This window comes from Bos grunniens, chromosome 1 (genome assembly GCF_055505025.1).
Source record: "Bos grunniens cultivar Pamir isolate PY7600 chromosome 1, Bosgru_T2T1.0, whole genome shotgun sequence".
Classification (NCBI taxonomy): domain Eukaryota; kingdom Metazoa; phylum Chordata; class Mammalia; order Artiodactyla; family Bovidae; genus Bos; species Bos grunniens.
Genome location: NC_141165.1, coordinates 26,793,876 through 26,805,949, shown reverse-complemented (window position 1 = coordinate 26,805,949; position 12,074 = coordinate 26,793,876). Strand labels below are relative to the sequence as shown.

General features: G+C 48.9%; 1 protein-coding gene across 9 annotated transcripts in view; it reads right to left on the bottom strand.

Moving 5' to 3' along the window:
* The window catches only part of MRAS (muscle RAS oncogene homolog), a 71,721-nt gene that overhangs the window by 50,275 nt on the left and 9,372 nt on the right, over positions 1 to 12,074 (bottom strand). For 2 of the 9 annotated variants that reach the window (XM_086316652.1, XM_086316661.1), the window contains exon 3: positions 4,866 to 5,025. The exons of the other annotated variants lie outside the window; for them this stretch is intronic. The gene's annotated coding sequence lies outside the window, so the exon portion shown is untranslated. The remainder of the gene's footprint in view (positions 1 to 4,865; positions 5,026 to 12,074) is intronic. 9 annotated transcript variants of the gene reach the window in all.

Sequence of the window (12,074 nt, the reverse complement as noted above, 5' to 3'; positions counted from 1 at the left end):
ACACAAGGGAATTCCCATAAGGATAACAGCTGATCTTTCAATAGAAACTCTTCAAGCCAGGAGGGAATGGCAAGACATACTTAAAATGATGAAAGAAAATAACCTACAGCCCAGATTATTGTACCCAGCAAGGATCTCATTCAAGTATGAAGGAGAAATCAAAAGCTTTTCAGACAAGCAAAAGCTGAGAGAATTCTGCACCACCAAACCAGCTCTCCAACAAATACTAAAGGATATTCTCTAGACAGGAAACACAAAAATGGTATATAAACTCGAACCCAAAACAATAAAGTAAATGGCAACAGGAACATACTTATCAGTAATTACCTTAAATGTAAATGGGTTGAATGCCCCAACCAAAAGACAAAGACTGGCTGAATGGATACAAAAACAAGACCCCTACATATGTTGTCTACAAGAGACCCACCTCAAAACAGGGGACACATACAGACTGAAAATGAAGGGCTGGAAAAAGATTTTCCATGCAAATAGGGACCAAAAGAAAGCAGGAGTAGCAATACTCATATCAGATAAAATAGACTTTAAAACAAAGGCTGTGAAAAGAGACAAAGAAGGTCACTACATAATGATCAAAGGATCAATCCAAGAAGAAGATATAACAATTATAAATATATATGCACCCAACACAGGAGCACCACAGTACGTAAGACAAATGCTAACAAGTATGAAAGGAGAAATTAACAATAACACAATAATAGTGGGAGACTTTAATACCCCACTTACACCTATGGATAGATCAACTAAACAGAAAATTAACAAGGAAACACAAACTTTAAACGATACAATAGACCAGTTAGACCTAATTGATATCTATAGGTCATTTCATCCCAAAACAATGAATTTCACCTTTTTCTCAAGCGCACATGGAACCTTCTCCAGGATAGATCACATCCTGGGCCATAAAGCTAGCCTTGGTAAATTCAAAAAAATAGAAATCATTCCAAGCATTTTTTCTGACCACAATGCAGTAAGATTAGATCTCAATTACAGGAGAAAAACTATTAAAAATTCCAACATATGGAGGCTGAACAACACGCTGCTGAATAACCAACAAATCACAGAAGAAATCAAAAAAGAAATCAAAATTTGCATAGAAACGAATGAAAATGAAAACACAACAACCCAAAACCTGTGGGACACGGTAAAAGCAGTCCTAAGGGGAAAGTTCATAGCAATACAGGCACACCTCAAGAAACAAGAAAAAAGTCAAATAAATAACCTAACTCTACACCTAAAGCAACTAGAAAAGGAAGAAATGAAGAACCCCAGGGTTAGTAGAAGGAAAGAAATCTTAAAAATTAGGGCAGAAATAAATGCAAAAGAAACAAAAGAGACCATAGCAAAAATCAACAAAACCAAAAGCTGGTTCTTTGAAAGGATAAATAAAATTGACAAACCATTAGCCAGACTCATCAAGAAACAAAGGGAAAAAAAAAAAAAAAAAACAAACTAAGCAATCTTAAGGGAGATCAACCCTGAATATTCACTGGAAGGACTGAAGCTGCAGCTCCAGTATTCTGGTCTGATGAGAATAGACGACTCATTGGAAAAGTCCCTGATGCTGGGATTTGGGGAAGATTGAGGGCAGAAGGAGAAGGGGGCATCAGAGAATGAGATGGCTGGATGATGCAATGAATGTGAACTTGGGCAAAGTCCAGGAGATGGTGAGGGAGAGGGAGGCCTGGCGTGCTACAGTCCACGAGGTTGCAATGAGTCACACATGGCTGGGCTATTGAATAGCAACAACAAAGTTACCATCATTCAGTTCAGTTCAGTCGCTCAGTCATGTCCAACTCTTTGCAACCCCATGAATCGCAGCACGCTAGGCCTCCCTGTCCATTACCAACTCCCAGAGTTCACTCAGACTCACGTCCATCGAGTCAGTGATGCTATCCAGCCATCTCATCCTCTGTCGTCCCCTCCTCCGCCTGCCCCCAATCCCTCCCAGCATCAGAGTCTTTTCCAATGAGTTGACTCTTCGCATGAGGTGGCCAAAGTACTGGAGTTTCAGCTTTAGCATCATTCCTTCCAAAGAAATCCCAGGGCTGATCTCCTTCAGAATGGACTGGTTGGATCTCCTTGCAGTCCAAGGGACTCTCAAGAGTCTTGTCCAACACCACAGTTCAAAAGCATCAATTCTTCGGCACTCAGCTTTCTTCATAGTCCAACTCTCACATCCATACATGACCACTGGAAAAACCATAGCCTTGACTAGATGGACCTTTGTTGGTAAAGTAATGTCTCTGCTTTTCAATATGCTATCTAGGTTGGTCATAACTTTCCTTCCAAGTAGTAAGCGTCTTTAGCATCCTTCAAAGTTCATCCCAAGTCCCTCTTCCTGCAGGAAGCCCTCCTGCCTCCCCAGAGTCCTTCCTGAGCTCATGCCCTGCCAACCAGCTGGTTCCACAGATGACAACTTGTCAGAACTCAGCCTCTCACCAGTCGCTCCTTGGGGCACTCTCACACCCATCTGCCAGCTGGTCTCAACACCCCATTCTCCTTGTGAGGGGGAGGGGGCAGTCTCCTGTAGTGATGCTGTAAGACATCAAGCCCCCACATGCTGCTGACCCAACATTGGAGATTTAAGCTCCTCAAAGACATTTCCCAAATATTCAGGAGATGCTTGTTCACTGAAGAGACTGCAGCAAATATCAAATTACTGGGAACTCAACATGAGACACAGTTTCTCCCTCTTTAAATCCAGAGGTGCTCTCCATCATAAAACCTAGTCCTGCTCTGGGTTACTACTGGCTTGGCGGGTTTATCCTTGGAAAGAAAAGCCTATTAGGGACACATGACATGAGAAAGGGCCCAGAGGAGAATGAGCCAGGAGGAGTAAAGTGGACAGACCACCAGCGCACAGAGGCTTGGATCTCGGAGGCATGCATGTCCAGTCAATGCTCCCAGAGCACCACCAGTGTGCCTGGTCCTGGGAACTGGGGAGCCTGAGATGAATGAGCCCCCACCCCTGGCCTCAGGGTTCAAGGGGTGTGGAGGGGAGGGGCAGACAGAGGGTTACAATACAAGAGGCTAATAAGTAAGCACACAGGGAGAGCAGGAGGGTATCATGCCCAGCCTGTGGGCACTGCAGAAGGCTTCCTGGTAGAAGCAATGCCAAAAATGGGGTCTTGTAGGCCAAGTAGGTATCAGCTAAGCTGAGTGATGGACGCAAGCATATGCTAGGTGAGGACCAGAAGGTGCAAAGGAGTAAAGCACAGAGGTGTGAAAAACCAAACAGGTGCCAAGCTCTGCAAACAACACGCTGTGACTGGACTGCAGGATGCGTCCCGTGTGCCATGGCGGTAGGGTGGGGGTGGGGTGGGGGTGAGGTGGGAAGCGGGCGGTGAGGACCACTTGCTACTCCCTGACAACCAGGGATGTCGGTCTTTGTATCCTGAGCACTAAGCACAGAATCTGGCATGTGGTGGCTGCCCATCAGCACTGAATGATGAAGGAACAAGTGCGGGGCTGTGGGGCGAGGTGGGAGGAGCACAGGGCGCCCGGAGGCCCTGGGACTCTCCCCTCCCCACAGGGTGCCACGTAGGGTCTCTGGAAGGCTGCCCAGTCTGGTGGGCCCACAGCCCTTTCTGATGACCACAGTGATGTTCATCCAGCAGAAAAGCTCAGTGGAGACTGGATAAGTTGTGTGAGAACTAAGGGCTCCAGAGGCTCAGAGGAGCAGGGCAATAGATGGAAGGGGCTGCAGGGTCAGGTGGGAGCAGAAAGGTCACATAGGAAGAGCTGGCATGGCCACAAAGGTCCCAAGGCAGAGCTGCAAGGGGTGGCATTTGGTCTTCCCGGTTAGCAGCCAGGAGCAGCATCAGGGATACCAAGGCATGTGCCCTTGGGCACAGCTGGAAGAGGGCCAAGCTGGGATTTGGCACTGAGACTAACAACTAAAAACTAAAATTCTGCCCCACTCCCCACCCAGCTACTCCAGGGGTGGGTGGTCTAAGAGACTCTCAGGACCGAGGGATTAACGAGGGCTTCAGGGTCTCAGGTCCACACTGCCCTTCAGAACCACATGCTCCGTTAGCACCCCTGGGTCACGGGGTGCTGTCACCAGCCACTTGGCCCTCACAGACCCACGTCCTCATGGGTTGGGGTCCCACCAACCCCCCGTCCCTTCTGTCCCCACATCCTACCACCACAGGGAGGGTGGACTGAACCCAGTCCAGGGGTGAGGGCCAGGGCTGCTGCCCTACCGCAAGAGGCAGAGAGGAATTTAAATTCTTATTCTCAGGGACTTCCTTGGTGGCCCAGTGGTTAAGAATCCAACTTGCAATGCAGGGGACATGGGTTCGATCCTTGGTCAGGTAACAGATCTCACATGCCACGGAAAAACTAAGCCCACAGACTACAACTAGCGAGTCCGTGTTCTGCGACGAAAGATCCTGCATGCTAGAACTAAGACCCGATGCAGCCAAAGAAAGGAAGAAATACTTGTTGTTGTTGTTGTTGTTCTTATTCTCAGTCCTGGAGTTCTCTCCGTTTCGCTAGTGCAGGGCAGTTCCACTGACAGCTGAGGAGGAAAGTTTCTCAACCTTAGAGAGGCATCTGTGTGGGCACTGGGAAAGTCAGGCTGGCTATCATCCCACTGCAGAGGGCTAACTTCTGGGCTCCCAAAGCGAGGCCCTCAGACTCCCCAAAGCCTGGCAGGTTGCTCCCCATTCTGATTCAGCTGCCCTCTCAGGCCACGTCTGGAGCAAGGGCTCCTGTGAGCCCCCAGCATCTTCACATCTCCTCCTGGGCTGGTCCGGCTCAACCCCCACAGGCCCCTTCTCCTGCCCTCTGCCCTGGCCCTCTGTCCTCTGCCTCCCCCATCCGCTCCAACATCCCTTTACCTTGCTTGAATCTCAGGCCAAGGCCTGGTGGCACGTCTCCCTCAGTGGCTGGCTCTGCCTTGTCGCCTGCCCTCCACCAGTGCTGGCCTCCCCAACTCCAGCGCTGTCACCCGCCGACTCCAGTGCTGTCATCCCTCACCCAATCCCGGGCACGGTGCTCCTAGAAAACCCGCCATGGGAGCTGGAAGCTCTTCCCACAGGCCCACCTGAACTGCCCCAGTATCTGCGTCCTTAGGGACAGAGGCAGTGCTAACCTGTCAGGGAGTCTGCAAATGAATGCTATCTGCCTATACTGCCTTTTTACCTTCCCTGCCTGTGAAAACATTCCCTCTGAGGAACAGCCACCCTGTCTCCCAGCCTCCCAAAGCCACCCCTTCCTCCCTGGCCTCTCTTACTCCCCAGGTCACCTTCCACTGAGCCACCTTGCCTGTGACAACCTGGAGTGCTGGCCAGGTGGCAGCCAGAGGGCTTTGCGGCCACTATTCCATTTGACTCATCATGGCCACCTCACTGACAGGGCTCTGTTTAGCCCCTGAGGTCCCCGAGGTTGTCTAGGCCATGCATCTCCATCTGCAAGTGACCACGAGTTCCCTTCTCAGCTGCACCGCCACACTCACTCTTCTCCCTTCAAATCAACGAGCCAGGAGTTGTTTTATTATCACATTTTCCCCACTAGAGCGGGGCTGGGGAGCTATAGGCTGGACCTCATATTCCTTATCTCAAGGTCACTATCTTTCTCTTGAGTGGAGTGTGTGCTAACTGGGGCACAACTTCACAGGCCATCCCTCAGGGATGACCCAGCCTAGAGCTGCTGCCTCACAGAACCCAGGGCCTCCCACCAGCCCAGGAGGCGAGTGGCCCAGGAGAAGGGCAGGCACAGTGACAGCAAAGGGAAGGCCTGGGTGCGGGGAGCAGGCCTCCCTTTGTGTCAGCAGCCCCTTGCCTCTGAGATGGATGCTCCTTGTCAGGGCTGAGTTGTTAAACCCCACCCTCCCACATCCTGGCTGACCCACCATCTGAACTGCTTTATCCCGCAGTAGCAGAAAGAGGAGCTCGGGAGACAAATGGATACCCCAAACTCACATGTAGGCAGAGGCGAGGTGGATAAATGGGAGAAGGGGGCAGAGACAGGCAATGGGGAGCAGTGGGGCCCGGGGTAAACAGGAGACCTCTGGCAGCCTCCACCAGCTGACTGTCATGACAGGAGCATGTCTGCAACAGGGTTACCAGAGAGTCCAAATTTTTTAAGAGTAGCCAGATATCTGAATTTTTATGTAAACTCATTTTTTTTAAATGTTGGCTTCCCAGGTGGTGCTAGTGGTAAAGAACCCACCTCCTAATGCAGGAGACGTAAGAGAGTGATGAGGATTTGATTACTATCCACTCCAGTACTATTGCCTGGAAAATCCCATGGACAGAGGAGCCTTGTAGGCAACAGTCCATGGGGTCACAAAGAGCGGGACACAACTGAGCGACTTCACTTACTCACTTACTTCAGGAAGATCCCCAGGCGGAGGAAATAGCAACCCACTCCAGTATCTGGCCTGGAGAATCTCATGGACAGAGGAGACTGGCAGGCTACAGTCCAAAGGGTTGCAAAGAGCTGGACAATGACTGAAGTGACTTAGCACACATGCACCAATTAAAAAGTTGTATACACTGTACAAGACAAACAAATCACCCTCCTGGGGGACCCCAGCCCATAAGGGCACCTGCTGCTACCCTGGCCACCCTGAGCAGGCCAGCACTGAGTGGTGTGGCCGCTCCAAGGCAGATAACCTTTTGCACTGCCTTGGCCTGGCCTGGCTTTTGGTCTTGACTTTGGTGTGAGGTTAAAGGAAGGGCTTCCCTGGTAGTTCAGCTGGTTAAGAATCCGCCCTCAATGCAGGAGATTCCGGTTCTATTCCTGGATGGGGAAGATTCCCTGGAGAAGGGACAGGGTACCCACACCAGTATTCTTGGGCTTCCCTTGTGGCTCAGATGGTAAAGAATACGCCTTCAATGAGAGAGACCTGGGTTCAACCCCTGGGTTGTGAAGATCCCCTGAAGAAGTACATGGCAACCCACTCCAGTATTCTTGGCTGCAGAATTCCCACAGACAGAGGAGCCTGGTGGGGGCTACAGGTCATGGGGTTGCAAAGAGTTGGATAGGACTGAGTGACTAAGCACAGATTAAAGGAAGTGACCATCACACCAAGGAGCAGCAGTAGGGAGTGCTCAGCTCGGCGACTCTCCAGTCTGGCCATCTTTAGCTGGGAAGGGCAGAGGGGTGGCACACGCAACCACCCCAAAGCTTGGCAGAGCCTGAGGTGGAGGAGGGCAGAGAGGCACATTCAAAATTGACTATTGCTTTGATTTCTTTCCATCATGTATATACAAAATGTTAAACACCATAAATGAAAAACGTGAAAAATTTTATGTTCAACCAAAAATGAGAAAGAAACAGGATTGAGGCACATCCCTGAGGTGAGGAGAGGTGATCCAACCCCCATTCTAGACGAGCGAGCAGACTGTAGAGAGAAGGGCTGGAGCAAAACAAAGGGGAGACTTTCTGAACGCGAGGCGGGCATGGCAATGAGCGCCCTGGGGAGGCGGCGGGGGGTGGTGTTCCTGGGCAAAGGGAAAGGCCAGGGAGGCAGGACCGGGGGAGGGTCCAGCTCCCTGGGTCTGAAGGCCTGAACTTGGCTGGAGGTGAGGAAGGCGGACTTCTCAAGGACCCTGCCAAACTCTGAAAGGGCAAGAGACCACTTTTCAATCTCTTTCCCCAGACCTAAAGAGCAGCTGCATCTTCCCTGTCCTCCTGGCCAGGCTGGACCTCAAGCCCGGGATGGACAGAGAGCAAAGGGCAGAGTGGGCAGGCCCACTCAGTTCCCAAGCAGCAGGAGCCACCTAGAAGCTTTCATTGGCTGGGGGGTGGCGGGGGGGGCTGGCTGCCTACCTCTCTTTCTTCTACATATGGCACGTTTATAAAAAGCTGTGAGTCAAAGCATCTGCCCCCTTGGCTACATGTGCTAATTTGGCTGGTGCGAACTCACTTCAGTTGTGTCTGACTCTTTGCGACCCTATGGACTGGAGCCTGCCAGGCTCCTCTGTCCATGGGATTCTCCAGGCAAGAATACTGGAGTGCGCTACCATTTCCTTCTCCAGGGGATTTTCCCAGCTCAGGGACCAAACCCACATCTCTTATGCCTCCTGCACTGGCAGGTGGTTCTTTACCACTAGGAAGCCCCGCTTCGTGTGTGACCGTAGGCAAATCGCTCCACCCATGTGCGCCTCAGCTTTCTCACCTGTTAACAACAGTATCCACCTCACAGGGTTGTTCTGAGGATGGAATGAGCCAATATACACAAGTGCTTAGAACAGCGCCTGGCACGTGAGGTGTTTATTACTGTCATCATCATCGTTGTCATCACTATGTTGTGGGAACTCTTGCCAGGGTCCCCTCCACCGAATTGCGGAGAAGGGTGGCTGGGGCCATTCAGGGCTGCTCTCCAGGCTGCCCTGAAGCACTCAGGATGGGGCTGGAAGGGAACGAAGGGGCTGCCTTTGGATCACCTCCATTGGCCTGCGAGGTGATCAGTAGGGAGACTATAGCGAGACCCCGGCCACCCAGTGGGATGCAAGACCACCACTCCTGCTGTGAAGGCATGCCAGGGCTCAACAAGGAAGCACATTTTATTCCTGATGACCCAAGGAATGAGCACCACCCACAACCCGTAGGTGGCTTATTTTGGGGTGCAGAGAAAGGCAGAAACTGCAGAGCCTCATCCCATCTGACAAGGATGAGCCCAGGAGGTAAAACTGGAGGCAGAGCAGATGTTAGAAACACGGGAATGAGTCCAACAGGCCCAGTTTGGAATTCTGGCTGTGCCACCCTCTAGCTGTGTGACCCTGACAAATTAATGTATAAACCTCTCTGTGCAAAACTATCACTGTTGGATGGGTAGCAGTAACCAGAGGGGGCAGAATCAGGCTGAGTCCTGTGGCCAGGGCTGTTCATCACGTCCGGACCAAGTGCTAAGCACTCACCTACCTTCCCTGACCAGCACCTCAGACTAGGTGAGGTCACTGCTCTGCCTCCCAAGACACCCAGTTGTCTGTCTTGACAGCACTCTGCATGCTGCACTCGTGGCTTAATTGTTTATGATGCAGTGTATATTCCCCACTAGACTGTCAGCTCCAGGAGGACAGGGCCCATGCTCCGTTTTATCCTCCATTGTATCTCTGGAGCCCAGCACATATGTTACACTGAGAAGATGCTCAATAAATACATTGACTTACCTCAGTTCTAATCCTCACAGCTACTAATAGAACAGTTAAACAGTGCACACTGTTCTAACACAAAGAAAAAAGATTAACATTTGTGTTTGCTCTGGTCATTGGGAAAGAAAGCCTGGCTGTAGACTTTGACCAGGTTCAGAACAGTGACGACAACAATCCCACAGCTCCTGCTGTGGTTCTGCAGAAGGTCACGGTGTTGGTCTGGGGTGCAGGTGCATACCTCTTGCTCGAACAAGCTCTTTAATGGCTCTTTTCACAAGTAAAAGGGTAGGCTCCCAGCCTAGTCTCCATGTCATCATTTCTCTGTAGTTAAGAATAATGGTACGGAAATGCAAAAGACCCCGATAAGCCACAGCAATCTTGAGAAAGAAGAATGGAGCTGGAGGAATCAACAGTCCTGATTTCAGTCCCTACTACAAAGCTACAGTCATCAAGACAGTATGATATTGGCACAAAAACAGAAATATAGACCAATGGAATATAACAGAAAGCCCAGAGATAAACCCACACACCTATGGGTACCTTATCTTTGACAGAGGAGGTAAGACTATACAATGGAGAAAAGATACCTGGGAAAACTGAACAGCCATGTGTAAAAGAATGAAATTAGAACTTCCTAACACCATACACAAAGATAAACTCAAAATGGATTAAAAACTTAAATGCTAAACCCAGAAACTATAAAACTCTTAGAGGAAAACATAGACAGAAACCTTTTGACATAAATCACAGAAAGATCCTCTATGATCCACTTCCTAGAGTAATGGAAATAAAAATAAAAACAAACAAATGGGACCTAATTAAGCTTAAAAGCTTTTGCACAGCAAAGGAAACTATAAACAAGATGAAAAGACAACTCTTAGAATGGGAGAAAACAATTTCAATGAAGCAACTGGCAAAGGATTAATCTCTAAAATATACAAGCAGTTCATGCAGCTCAACATCAGAAAAACAAACAACCCAATCAAAAAAATGGGCAGAAGACCTAAACAGACATTTCTCTAAAGAAGACATCCAGATGGCTAGTAAACATGTGAAAAAATACACATCACTCATCGTTAGACAAATGTAAATCAAAACTATAACTAGGTATCACCTCATACCTGTCACAACGGCGATCATCAAAAAAAATGTACAAACAATAAATGCTTGAGAGGATGTGGAGAAAGGGAACCCTCCAGCACTGTTGGTGGGAATGTAAATTGATACAGCCACCATGGAGAACAGTACCGAGATTTCTTAGGAGTTTTACTCTTAGAAATAAAACTACCATATGACCTAGCAATCCCACTACTGGGCATATACCCATAATTGAAAAAGATACATGTATCCCAGTGTTCATTGCAGCACTATTTACAATAGCTAGAATATGGAAGCAACCTAGATGTCCATTGACAGATGAATGGATAAAGAAGTTGTGGTCTATATATACAATGGAATATTATGCAGCCATAAAAAGGAACAAAAAAATTTTTTAAAGGAACAAATTTGAGTTAGTTCTAATGAGGTGGATGAACCTAGAACCTGTTATACAGAGTGAAGTAAGTCAGAAGGAGAAAAACAAATACCATATATTAATGCATCTATATGGAATCTAGAAATATGGTACTGATGAACCTACTTCTCAGACAGGGGCTTCCCTGGGGGCTCAGAGGTTAAAGCGTCTGCCTGGAATACAGGAGACCCGGGTTCAATCCCTGGGTCGGGAAGATCCCCTGGAGAAGGCAATGGCACCCCACTCCAGTACTCTTGCCTGGAGAATCCCATGGAGGGAGGAGCCAGGGAGACTACAGTCCATGGGGTCGCAAAGAGTCAGACATGACTAAGTGACTTCACTTTCACTTTTCATGGAATCTAGAAAAATGGTACTGATGAATCTATTTCTCAAACATAGAGAACAGACTTATGGATACAACAGGGCAAGGAGAGAGTGGGAAGAATTGAGAGAGTAGCATTGAAACATATACATTACCATGTGTAACATTGATGCTTTTAAACTGTGGTGCTGGAGAAGACTCTTGAGAGTCCCTTGGACTGCAAGGAGATGAAACCAGTCAATCCTAAAGGAAATCAACCCTGAATATTCATTGGAAGGACTGATGCTGAAGCTGAAGCTCCAATACTTTGACCACCTGATGTGAAAAACTGACTCATTGGAAAAGAGCTTGATGCTGGGAAAGATGGAAGGCAGGAGGAGAAGGGGATAACAGAGGATGAGATGGTTAGATGGCATCACTGACTTGATGGACATGAGTTTGAGCAAGCTGTGGGAGTTGGTAAAGGACAGTAAGCCTGGCGTGCTGTAGTCCATGGGGTCACAAAGAGTAAGACACAACTGAGTGACTGAACTGAACTGGCTGATGTGTAAAATAAATAGCTAATGCGAAGTTGCTATATAGTGCAGGGAACTCAGCCTGGTGCTCTGTGACAACCTAGACGGGTGGGATGGAGTGAGAGGTGGGAGGGAGGTTCAAGATGGAGAGGACATGTGTATACCTATGGCTGATTCATGTTCATGAATGGCAGAAACCAACACAACATTGCAAAGCAAGTATCCTACAATTAAAAATAAATACATTTATATATAAAAAAAATAATGGAAGTTGGGAGTTTTCAGAAGTTCTGGAGGAAAGTGTCCAGGAAAAGTGGTCCCTGGAAAATGGCAGTCAACTAGGCTTGAGGAGACAGAGAGCCAAGGAGGTGAGCAGGCAGGGGAAGAGGTCTGGCGCTGTTTTAACTTCTGCTCCATTCTGAGCGAGGGGCCCTTTCTCATAGGCCCTCAGCGACCGCCTGTTACACACAACAGCCTTGGCGCAGTGGGGCTCAGGGAATGAGGAAGCCACACCTAGGGCACCCACGCAAAGCGTGGCGGCTGACTCTGGAGCCCAGATGGCCAGCGGGCCTGGTCCCCACCCTGCAATCCCCAGA